General features: G+C 38.6%; 1 pseudogene; it reads right to left on the bottom strand.

The window, feature by feature from the left end:
* Window positions 1-6,199: 6,199 nt before the first annotated feature.
* LOC143687762 (high mobility group protein B2 pseudogene) lies at window positions 6,200-6,815 on the bottom strand (annotated as a pseudogene).
* Between the last annotated feature and the right edge of the window lie 1,192 nt (window positions 6,816-8,007).

Genomic DNA, 8,007 nt, shown 5'->3' with positions numbered 1-8,007 from the left:
GGCATGGCTTTTCTGGGGTCCACCACAGATTCAGACTGCATACCCAGCAATACTTAATGAGGATTAAAGAACTTGGCTTTTCTGGGGTTCACAATTATTCAAACCAGCACAGAAAGATATTGGGCATTTGGTGCTGAAGGAATATAGATTGTGCAATTGGACTGATTGTAAAAATTCAGAAATGGATAGCACAATACTACTTGATTGTAGCACAATAATATAAGTACACTGAATGAAGCTGAATGTGAGTATGATTGAGGGAGAAGGGCTGGGGGCACATATGAAACAAGAAGGAAAGATAAAGGATAAAGTCTGAGACAGTGTAACTCAGGAATGCCTACAGTGGACAATGATGGTGATTAAATGTACAAATAAAAAATGTTTTTGCATGAGGGAGAACATATGAATGGCAACATTGCAAGGTGTTGAAAATGGATGGCATACAGAAAAAAGTACAATTAACATAAGCTAAGGTCTATAGTCAACAGCAACTTTGTAATACGCTTCTACTGAATGTAACAAAGGCATTATGCCAAAACTAAATGTCAACAGGAGAGGCCATGGGGGAGGGGTATGGATTCTTTTTTTTTTTTCATGTATATTCTTTTTTTTTTTATTAATTAACGGAAAAAAAGAAATTAACCCAACATTTAGAAATCATACCATTCTACATATGCAATCAGCAATTCTTAACATCATCACATAGATGCATGATCATCGTTTCTTAGTACATTTGCATTGGTTTAAAAGAACTAGCAACACAACAGAAAAAGATATAGAATGTTAATATAGAGAAAAAAAATAAAAGTAATAATAATAGTAAAAAAAAAAAAACCTATAGCTCAGATGCAGCTTCATTCACTGTTTTAACATGATTACTTTACAATTAGGTATTATTGTGCTGTCCATTTTTGAGTTTTTGTATCTAGTCCTGTTGCACAGTCTGTATCCCTTCAGCTCCAACTACACATTATCTTACCCTGTTTCTAACTCCTGCTGGACTCTGTTACCAATGACATATTCCAAGTTTATTTTCGAATGTCGGTTCACATCAGTGGGACCATACAGTATTTGTCCTTTAGTTTTTGGCTAGACTCACTCAGCATAATGTTCTCTAGGTCCATCCATGTTATTACATGCTTCATAAGTTTATCCTGTCTTAAAGCTGCATAATATTCCATCGTATGTATATACCACAGTTTGTTTAGCCACTCGTCTGTTGATGGAGGTATGGATTCTTTATGGAAGAAAAGAAAATGTCTTCATATAGATTATGGTGGTGAAGCCATGTCTATATACTTAGGTTGGATTGTAGGATGTGTGAATAAAACTTTGAAAAGGAACGGAGAGAAACAAGTGCTAGAGAAAAGGCAGAGAAAGAGATGTACCTATTCACTGTTGGTAGGGAAACTGAGAGATGCAACCTCTGGAGGGCAGTGTGGTGGTCCCACAGGAGGCTAGGGGTGGGGTAGCCAATGAAATTCTGTTGCTTAGTATATACCTGGAGGAACTGAGTGTGGGGACACGAATGGATTTTTTGCACACTTGTGCTTATGACAGCAGTGTTCGTAATTCACAATGGATGGAGGTGCCTTAAAGGGTACAGTGACTGAGGAATGGAAGGGGGTACTGGTGTATACATACAATGGACTACTGAGCAGCCGCAAGAAGGAATGAAGTTGTGAAGCATGCAACTAGGTGAATGAACCTTAAGGACTGTATGTCAGAAAAAAGAAAAACAAATATTATCATGCCTCAATCATATGGACTAACTATAGTATAAAAACTCAGTGAACTGAAGTCAAGAACATGGGTTATCAGGTTGGGGCCTATTGTAAAGGGTCCTAGATTGTAAGGTCTTTCAGCAGTCATATATATTCAGGAGTTGTAACTGTTATTCCTAAATTCTGAGATCATGAGCTGTTTGTACATAACCTGGTCATTACCAGAAACTTCAGGTATTTATGTGACAACTGAGATTCAGAGTCAGAGCTCTGAAAGTCAGCAGTACCCCTATACAGGAACTGTTTAAAAAGTTGAAAAAGGGATCGGACTTTGACTAGAGACATGAAGGAAGCTGATCTGGATAGGACTAAGGCAAATCAGAATACAGGGTAAAGGATCGTCCACATTTTAAGACTTCAACTTCTGTGTGAGACCAAGGGGAGAGAGGTTTATTTGGTGCAAAATTTATATGTTGGGTAGCACATGACCGAATTTAACTTGTATGGTCAGTTTAGTTGAACACCATAAGTACATGGAATCTTGAATAGGACATGAAATTTCGTTGGATTGTCCAGTTAATGTGATGCCCTGATATATCCCAGAGTAATTTGGGCAGTAAATAAAGAAGTATTTGCAAAGTACCCTTGGGGGACTGGGGAGAAAGGAGGAAATAGTCAACTTCCCCAATTGGAGAATTTCTGATATTCTTACAAGCAGTGGGGACAACCAAATCAATAAGCTGAGCCCTTGATCTTGGGATTTGCCCCCATTGAAACTTATTCCTGCAAAAGGAGAAGCTAAGCCTACTTAAAATCATGCTTAAGTCACCCCTCTTTTGTTGCTCAGATGTGGCCTCTCTCTAAGCCAATTTGGCAGGTGAACTCACTGCCGACTCCCCTTCCACATGTTGGTGGGGGTCAGTGTGACATGACTCCCAGTCGTGTAAATCTCCCTGGTAACATGGAACAGAACTCCCAGGGATGAGCTGGGACCCAACATCAAGGAGTTGAGAAAGCCTTCTTGACCAAAAGGGGGAGGAAAGAAATGAGACAAAATAAAGTTTCAGGGGCTGAGAAATTTCAAACAGAGTTGAAACTTACCCTGGAGGTTATTCTTATGCATTATATAGATACCCCTTTTTAGTTTATGGTATATTGAAGTGGCTGGAGGGAAGTACCTGAAACTGTTGAGCTGTGTTCCAGTAACCTTGATTCTTGAAGAAGATTGCATAAAGATAAAACTTTGACAATGTGACTGGGTGGTTGTGAAAACCTTGTGTCTGATGGTCCTTTTATCCAGGGTATGGACAGATGAGTAAAAAATTATGGATAATAAATAAATAAATAAATAATATGGGTGATAAAGGGTAAAATAAATAAGGGAGATTGAATACTAGTGGTTAATGAGAGGGAGGGGTAAGGGATATGGGGTGTATGAGTTTTTTTCTTTTTTCTTTTTATTTCTTTATCTGGAGTGATGCAAATGTTCTAAAAAATGATCAAATAATGAAAGCGCAATTATATGATGATATTGTGAGTCACTGATTGTACACCACATATGGAATGTATGAAAAGAATGTTTGTGTTTGTATGTTGTTTTATCAATAGAAATATTTTTCAAAAATCCTCCAATGGAGACCTCTCTTGTTGCTCAGATGTGTCCTCAATCTCTCTAAGCCCAACTCTGCAAATGAAATCATTGCCCTCCCCACTACATTGGACATGACATCCAGGGGTGAAAGTCTTCCTGGCGACGTGGGAAAGAACTCCCAGGGATGAATCCAGACCTGGCACTTTGGGATCAACAATTCCATCCTGACCAAATGGGGGAAAGGAAGTGTAATTAATAAAGTATCAGTGGCAGAGAGAGTTCAAATAGAGTTGAGAGGCTACTCTGGAGGTTGCTCTTACACACGCTTCAGTTAGACCTTGCTACTGTCATAACATGCCAACCCCCAACGAGGACCATTCGAGCCAAAATTAAAGAACAGCTAGGGCAATTTATAAGATTCCACAAGGGTTTCAGGCAGTAGAGTAACTTGCCAGAAACTTACAACCTCCAGATTAGTCCCTGGTCCAAATAAGTCCTGAAACCTAGTCCAGCCTCTCCAGAACATCAGATAGTTCCAACTCTTTACCCCACAATATCAAAAATTTAGAATTGCCATTGCCCAAACAAACCCCAATGTCATGGTCAGGTTCATGTGTGAACTTGGCCAAGTTGTGGTACCTGTTTGTCTAGTTGGGCAAGTGCTGGCCTGTCTGTTGCAATGAGGACTTTTCATAGAATTAGATCATGATCATGTTAGCTGCATCCACAGTTGATTCCATTTGTAATCAGCCAAAGAGGAGTATCTTCTGCAATGAGTGATGCTTAATCTAATCACTGGAAGCCTTTTAAGGAGGATTCAGAAGAGACAGGTGTTATTCCTGCTTCGGCTGGCAAGCCTCTCCTGTGGAGTTTGTCCAGACCCTCCATTGGAGTAGTCGGCTTCACAGCCTGCCCTGAGGATTTTGGACTCTGCATTCCCGCGGTCACGTGAGACACTTTTATAAATTTTATATTTGCGAGTGTTCCCCGTTGATTCTGTTTCTCTAGAGAACCCCAACTAATACAAGGGGTATGGAAAGATCAAAGTAGATGGTGGAATTTACATAAAAGATAGGACTTAACAAATGAATATGAATGTTGAGTCATTAAATTGATATCTCTTTTAGTCTCCAGTATTTCAGAGCAGCTAGAAGTAACAAGCTAAAATTATGAAATCATAACCCATGTCAAAGTCTGAAATGTGTTCTACAACTAATTGTGGTGCTGTGCTTGGAAATTTATAGCTTTTTTGTATATATGTTATTGTTCACAAAAAAAGAAGAAAAAGAAGTCTAATGTGATGACAAAAAAATATTTGAGCCCTCTAGCCTCCTATATTCTGGAGCAGCTAGAAGGAAAAATATGAGAGGATCATATGGTAGCCCATGACAAACTCTGGGATCTATCCTGCAACCACTTTTGTAGAGTGTTTTGAAAACTATTGCTTTTTTATTTCTTTGCTTTGTATATATATTATACTGTACAATAAAAAAAGTTTTTTAAAAAATCCTCCAATGACTTCCCAACTAACTCAGAGTAAAAGAAAAAAGCCCTTAAAATAGCTTCCGAGGCCATTCCATCCTGCCCACCCCCTTATACATCTGACTTGAGAGCATATTGCTGTCTCTGTGCCCTCCAGCCACAGTGCTTTTCCTCTAACACACGGGGCCCTGTAAGCTGAGGAACTTTGCACCTGGTGTCCCATCCTCCCCACACCATGAACTCCGCATCTCCCTTCCGTGCTTTATTGGTTTTTAATTAAACTATCTATTTTGGAATGATGGCATTTTCACATGCAGCTACAAGAAAGAACACAGAGAGATCCTGTGTGCTTTATTCCGTTTCCCCCAGTGATAACATTTTACAAAACTACAGTACAACAGCACAATCAAAACAGTGACAACACAGTCAAGAAACACAACATTCCCAACGCCTAATGATGCTTTGTGCTGCCTTTTATGGCCACACCCGCTGCTCCCCCAAGCCATCCTCTCCTTAATACTGCAAGGACTAGTCTGGTCTCCATTTCTGTAATTCTGTCATTTCAAAAAATGTTGTATAAATGGCAACATACAGTATGTAATCTTTTATAATTGCCTTTTTTTTTTGTTTCCACTCAGCATAATTCTCTGGAGATTCATCCGGGTTGGTGTATGTATTAATAGTCCATTCCATTTTATTGCTGAGTTGCATTCTATGGTGTGGCTGTAACACAGTTTAAGCATTCACCCACTGAAAGACATCTGGGTTTTTTCCAGCTTTTACAAATAACTCTGCTTTGAACATTTGTGTATAGGTTTCTATGGGAAGATGTCTTCTCTGGGATAAATGCCCAGAAGTGCTATTACTGGGTTACATGGTAAAGGCATGTTTAGGTTTTTTAACCTAAAAATTAGGTTTTTTTTTTTTAATATACATAATTTTGTTAGAAAGTTTTTAAATGCGACATCTTAAAAAAAACAAATTTTACTATTGATTCTAATTCCTAGGAGTTTGTTGTGCTACCATTCAAAGTCAAGAAATTAAAGAAACCATTAAATAGAAACATTCAACATCAGAAGCTTAAAAATCTAACTGTACAGTGGGCCACAGTGGCTCAGCAGGTAAGAGTGCTTGCCTGCCATGCCCAAGGACCCGGGTTCGATTCCCGCTGCCTGCCCATGTAAAAAAAAAAAAATCTAACTGTATGTAGTAGTCTCTCAAAAAGCTACAACCAGCACTTTTTAAAAATATTTTCTGTACAAAGAATCTTATCAGTTATACAAAAATCTGTACAGTTTTTATACTGAAGGTAATATTGAACTGCCCTTGAATTCGCATTCTTAGCCAAACAAATGCCTGAGCACACACGCACAATCCACACACATCATTGCAGGACAGCCATTTATTCTTCATCCTCATCATCTTCAACTTCTTCTTCCTGCTTCACCTCCTCCTCTTCTGGTTCATTCTTCTTCGAGCTTGTTGACCTGCCAGGGCCCTTCTTTCCAGCTTCACTTTTGTCCTTGGCGTGATATGCAGCAATATCCTTCTCATATTTCTCCTTCAGCTTAGCTGCTTTTTGGTCATATGGTTGTTATCTCTGGCCCACTGTTCAAACCACATTTCACCCAATTTTTTTTGCGGTATCCCCAATGGACATGCTTGGGTGTTCACTTTTGATCTTTGAGCGATGTTCAGAGCAAAACAGGAGGAAAGCTGGTGGTGGCCTTTTAGGGACATTGGGATCTTGTTTTCTTTCCTGTTTTGTTACCTTTGGGAGGAGCATAATTTTTCATCTCCCTGTCACAACGAACTTTGTCACTTTGGACCATATTTCAAACTTGGACTTTTCCTTTGCAGACATTGTCTTCCATCTCTCAGAACTTTTTTTGGAGAATTTGGCGAAGTTGACTGAAGAGTCTGGGTGCTTCTTCTTGTGCGCTTCCTGGCAGGTCTGCACGAAGAAGACATGCGGATGTTTTCCTCTCTCTCAGTTTGTTGGACTCTCCTTTACCCATCATGACGGGACAGAACCTATAGTGCCAACCGTGGAGCTTTGCGTCCAGATCGCTCAGAGCAGAAGGATCCCACCAAGAAGTTTCCTTCCGAGGGTGCCTGAGTGGATTGGTTTATCCATACATTTAGCTTTTAAGCAACCATTTTTTAGAGTGGCTGCACCATTTTACGTTCCTAACAGTAATGTGTGAGTGATCTTGTTTCTCCACATCCTTGAGCATTTGGTGGTCATGTATTTTACTTTTGTCATTCTGATATGTGTGTAGTGTAATGGCTAATGATGTTGAACAACTTTTTGCTTGCTTATTTGCTATCTGTAGTCTCTGTGGTGAAGTGTCTGTTATGTCTTTTGCCCATTTCCTGATGGATTGCTTGCTTTTTTACTTTTGAGTTTTGAGGATACATTTTCTCCCATTTTGTAGTTTGCCTTTTCATCCACTTATCAAGGTCCTTCACCGAGCAAAAGCTTTTTTTATAAATGAAGTCCAATTCATCATTTTTTTCCTCTTACAGATTGTGCTTTTGATATCAAGTCCAAGAGCTCTTTGCCTAATCCTAGAGCCCAGAGATTTTCTCCTATGTTGTGTTTTTTTCCCTAAAAGATTTATAGTGTTTATGTTTACATTTAAGTCTGTGATCCATTTTGAGTTAATTTTTGTATAAGGTGTGAGGCAGGTGAAGGTTCGTTTTTTGTCATGGATGTCCAATTGCTCCTGCACAATTTGCTGAAAAGGCTATTTTTCTGCCATTGGATTGCTTTCAGACCTTTTGTTTTTGGCTTCTCTTTTCTGTTCCACTTACCTATGTTTCTATTCCCTTGTCAATGCTACAAAGTCTTGATTACCGTAGTTCTACATCTTGAAAATGGGTTGACTCATTTGTCCCACTTTATTCTTCTTTTTCAAAACTTTTAACTATTATTGTTCCTTTGTCTTTCCATACAAATTTTAGAATAATATTGTCTAAATATAGAAAAAGTTTTGCTAGAATTTTTTTTGTCAACACATTTTTCTAATTTATTTGATTACTTTATCTGGAAAAACTTTATAAATGCATCATTTAAGAGGGCAGTAAATTATTTTCCTGCTCTGAGAAAATAATGTTTTTCTCCCCCACCTTTTAAAACTTTTTAGTATGCTTTTGCAAAAAGAGATGCAAGAATGGAATGACAGTTTAAAGTTGCATTTATAAGAA

Source organism: Tamandua tetradactyla, chromosome 1 (assembly GCF_023851605.1).
Source record: "Tamandua tetradactyla isolate mTamTet1 chromosome 1, mTamTet1.pri, whole genome shotgun sequence".
In the NCBI taxonomy this organism is placed as follows: domain Eukaryota; kingdom Metazoa; phylum Chordata; class Mammalia; order Pilosa; family Myrmecophagidae; genus Tamandua; species Tamandua tetradactyla.
This window is presented reverse-complemented; position numbering and strand designations above follow the sequence as displayed.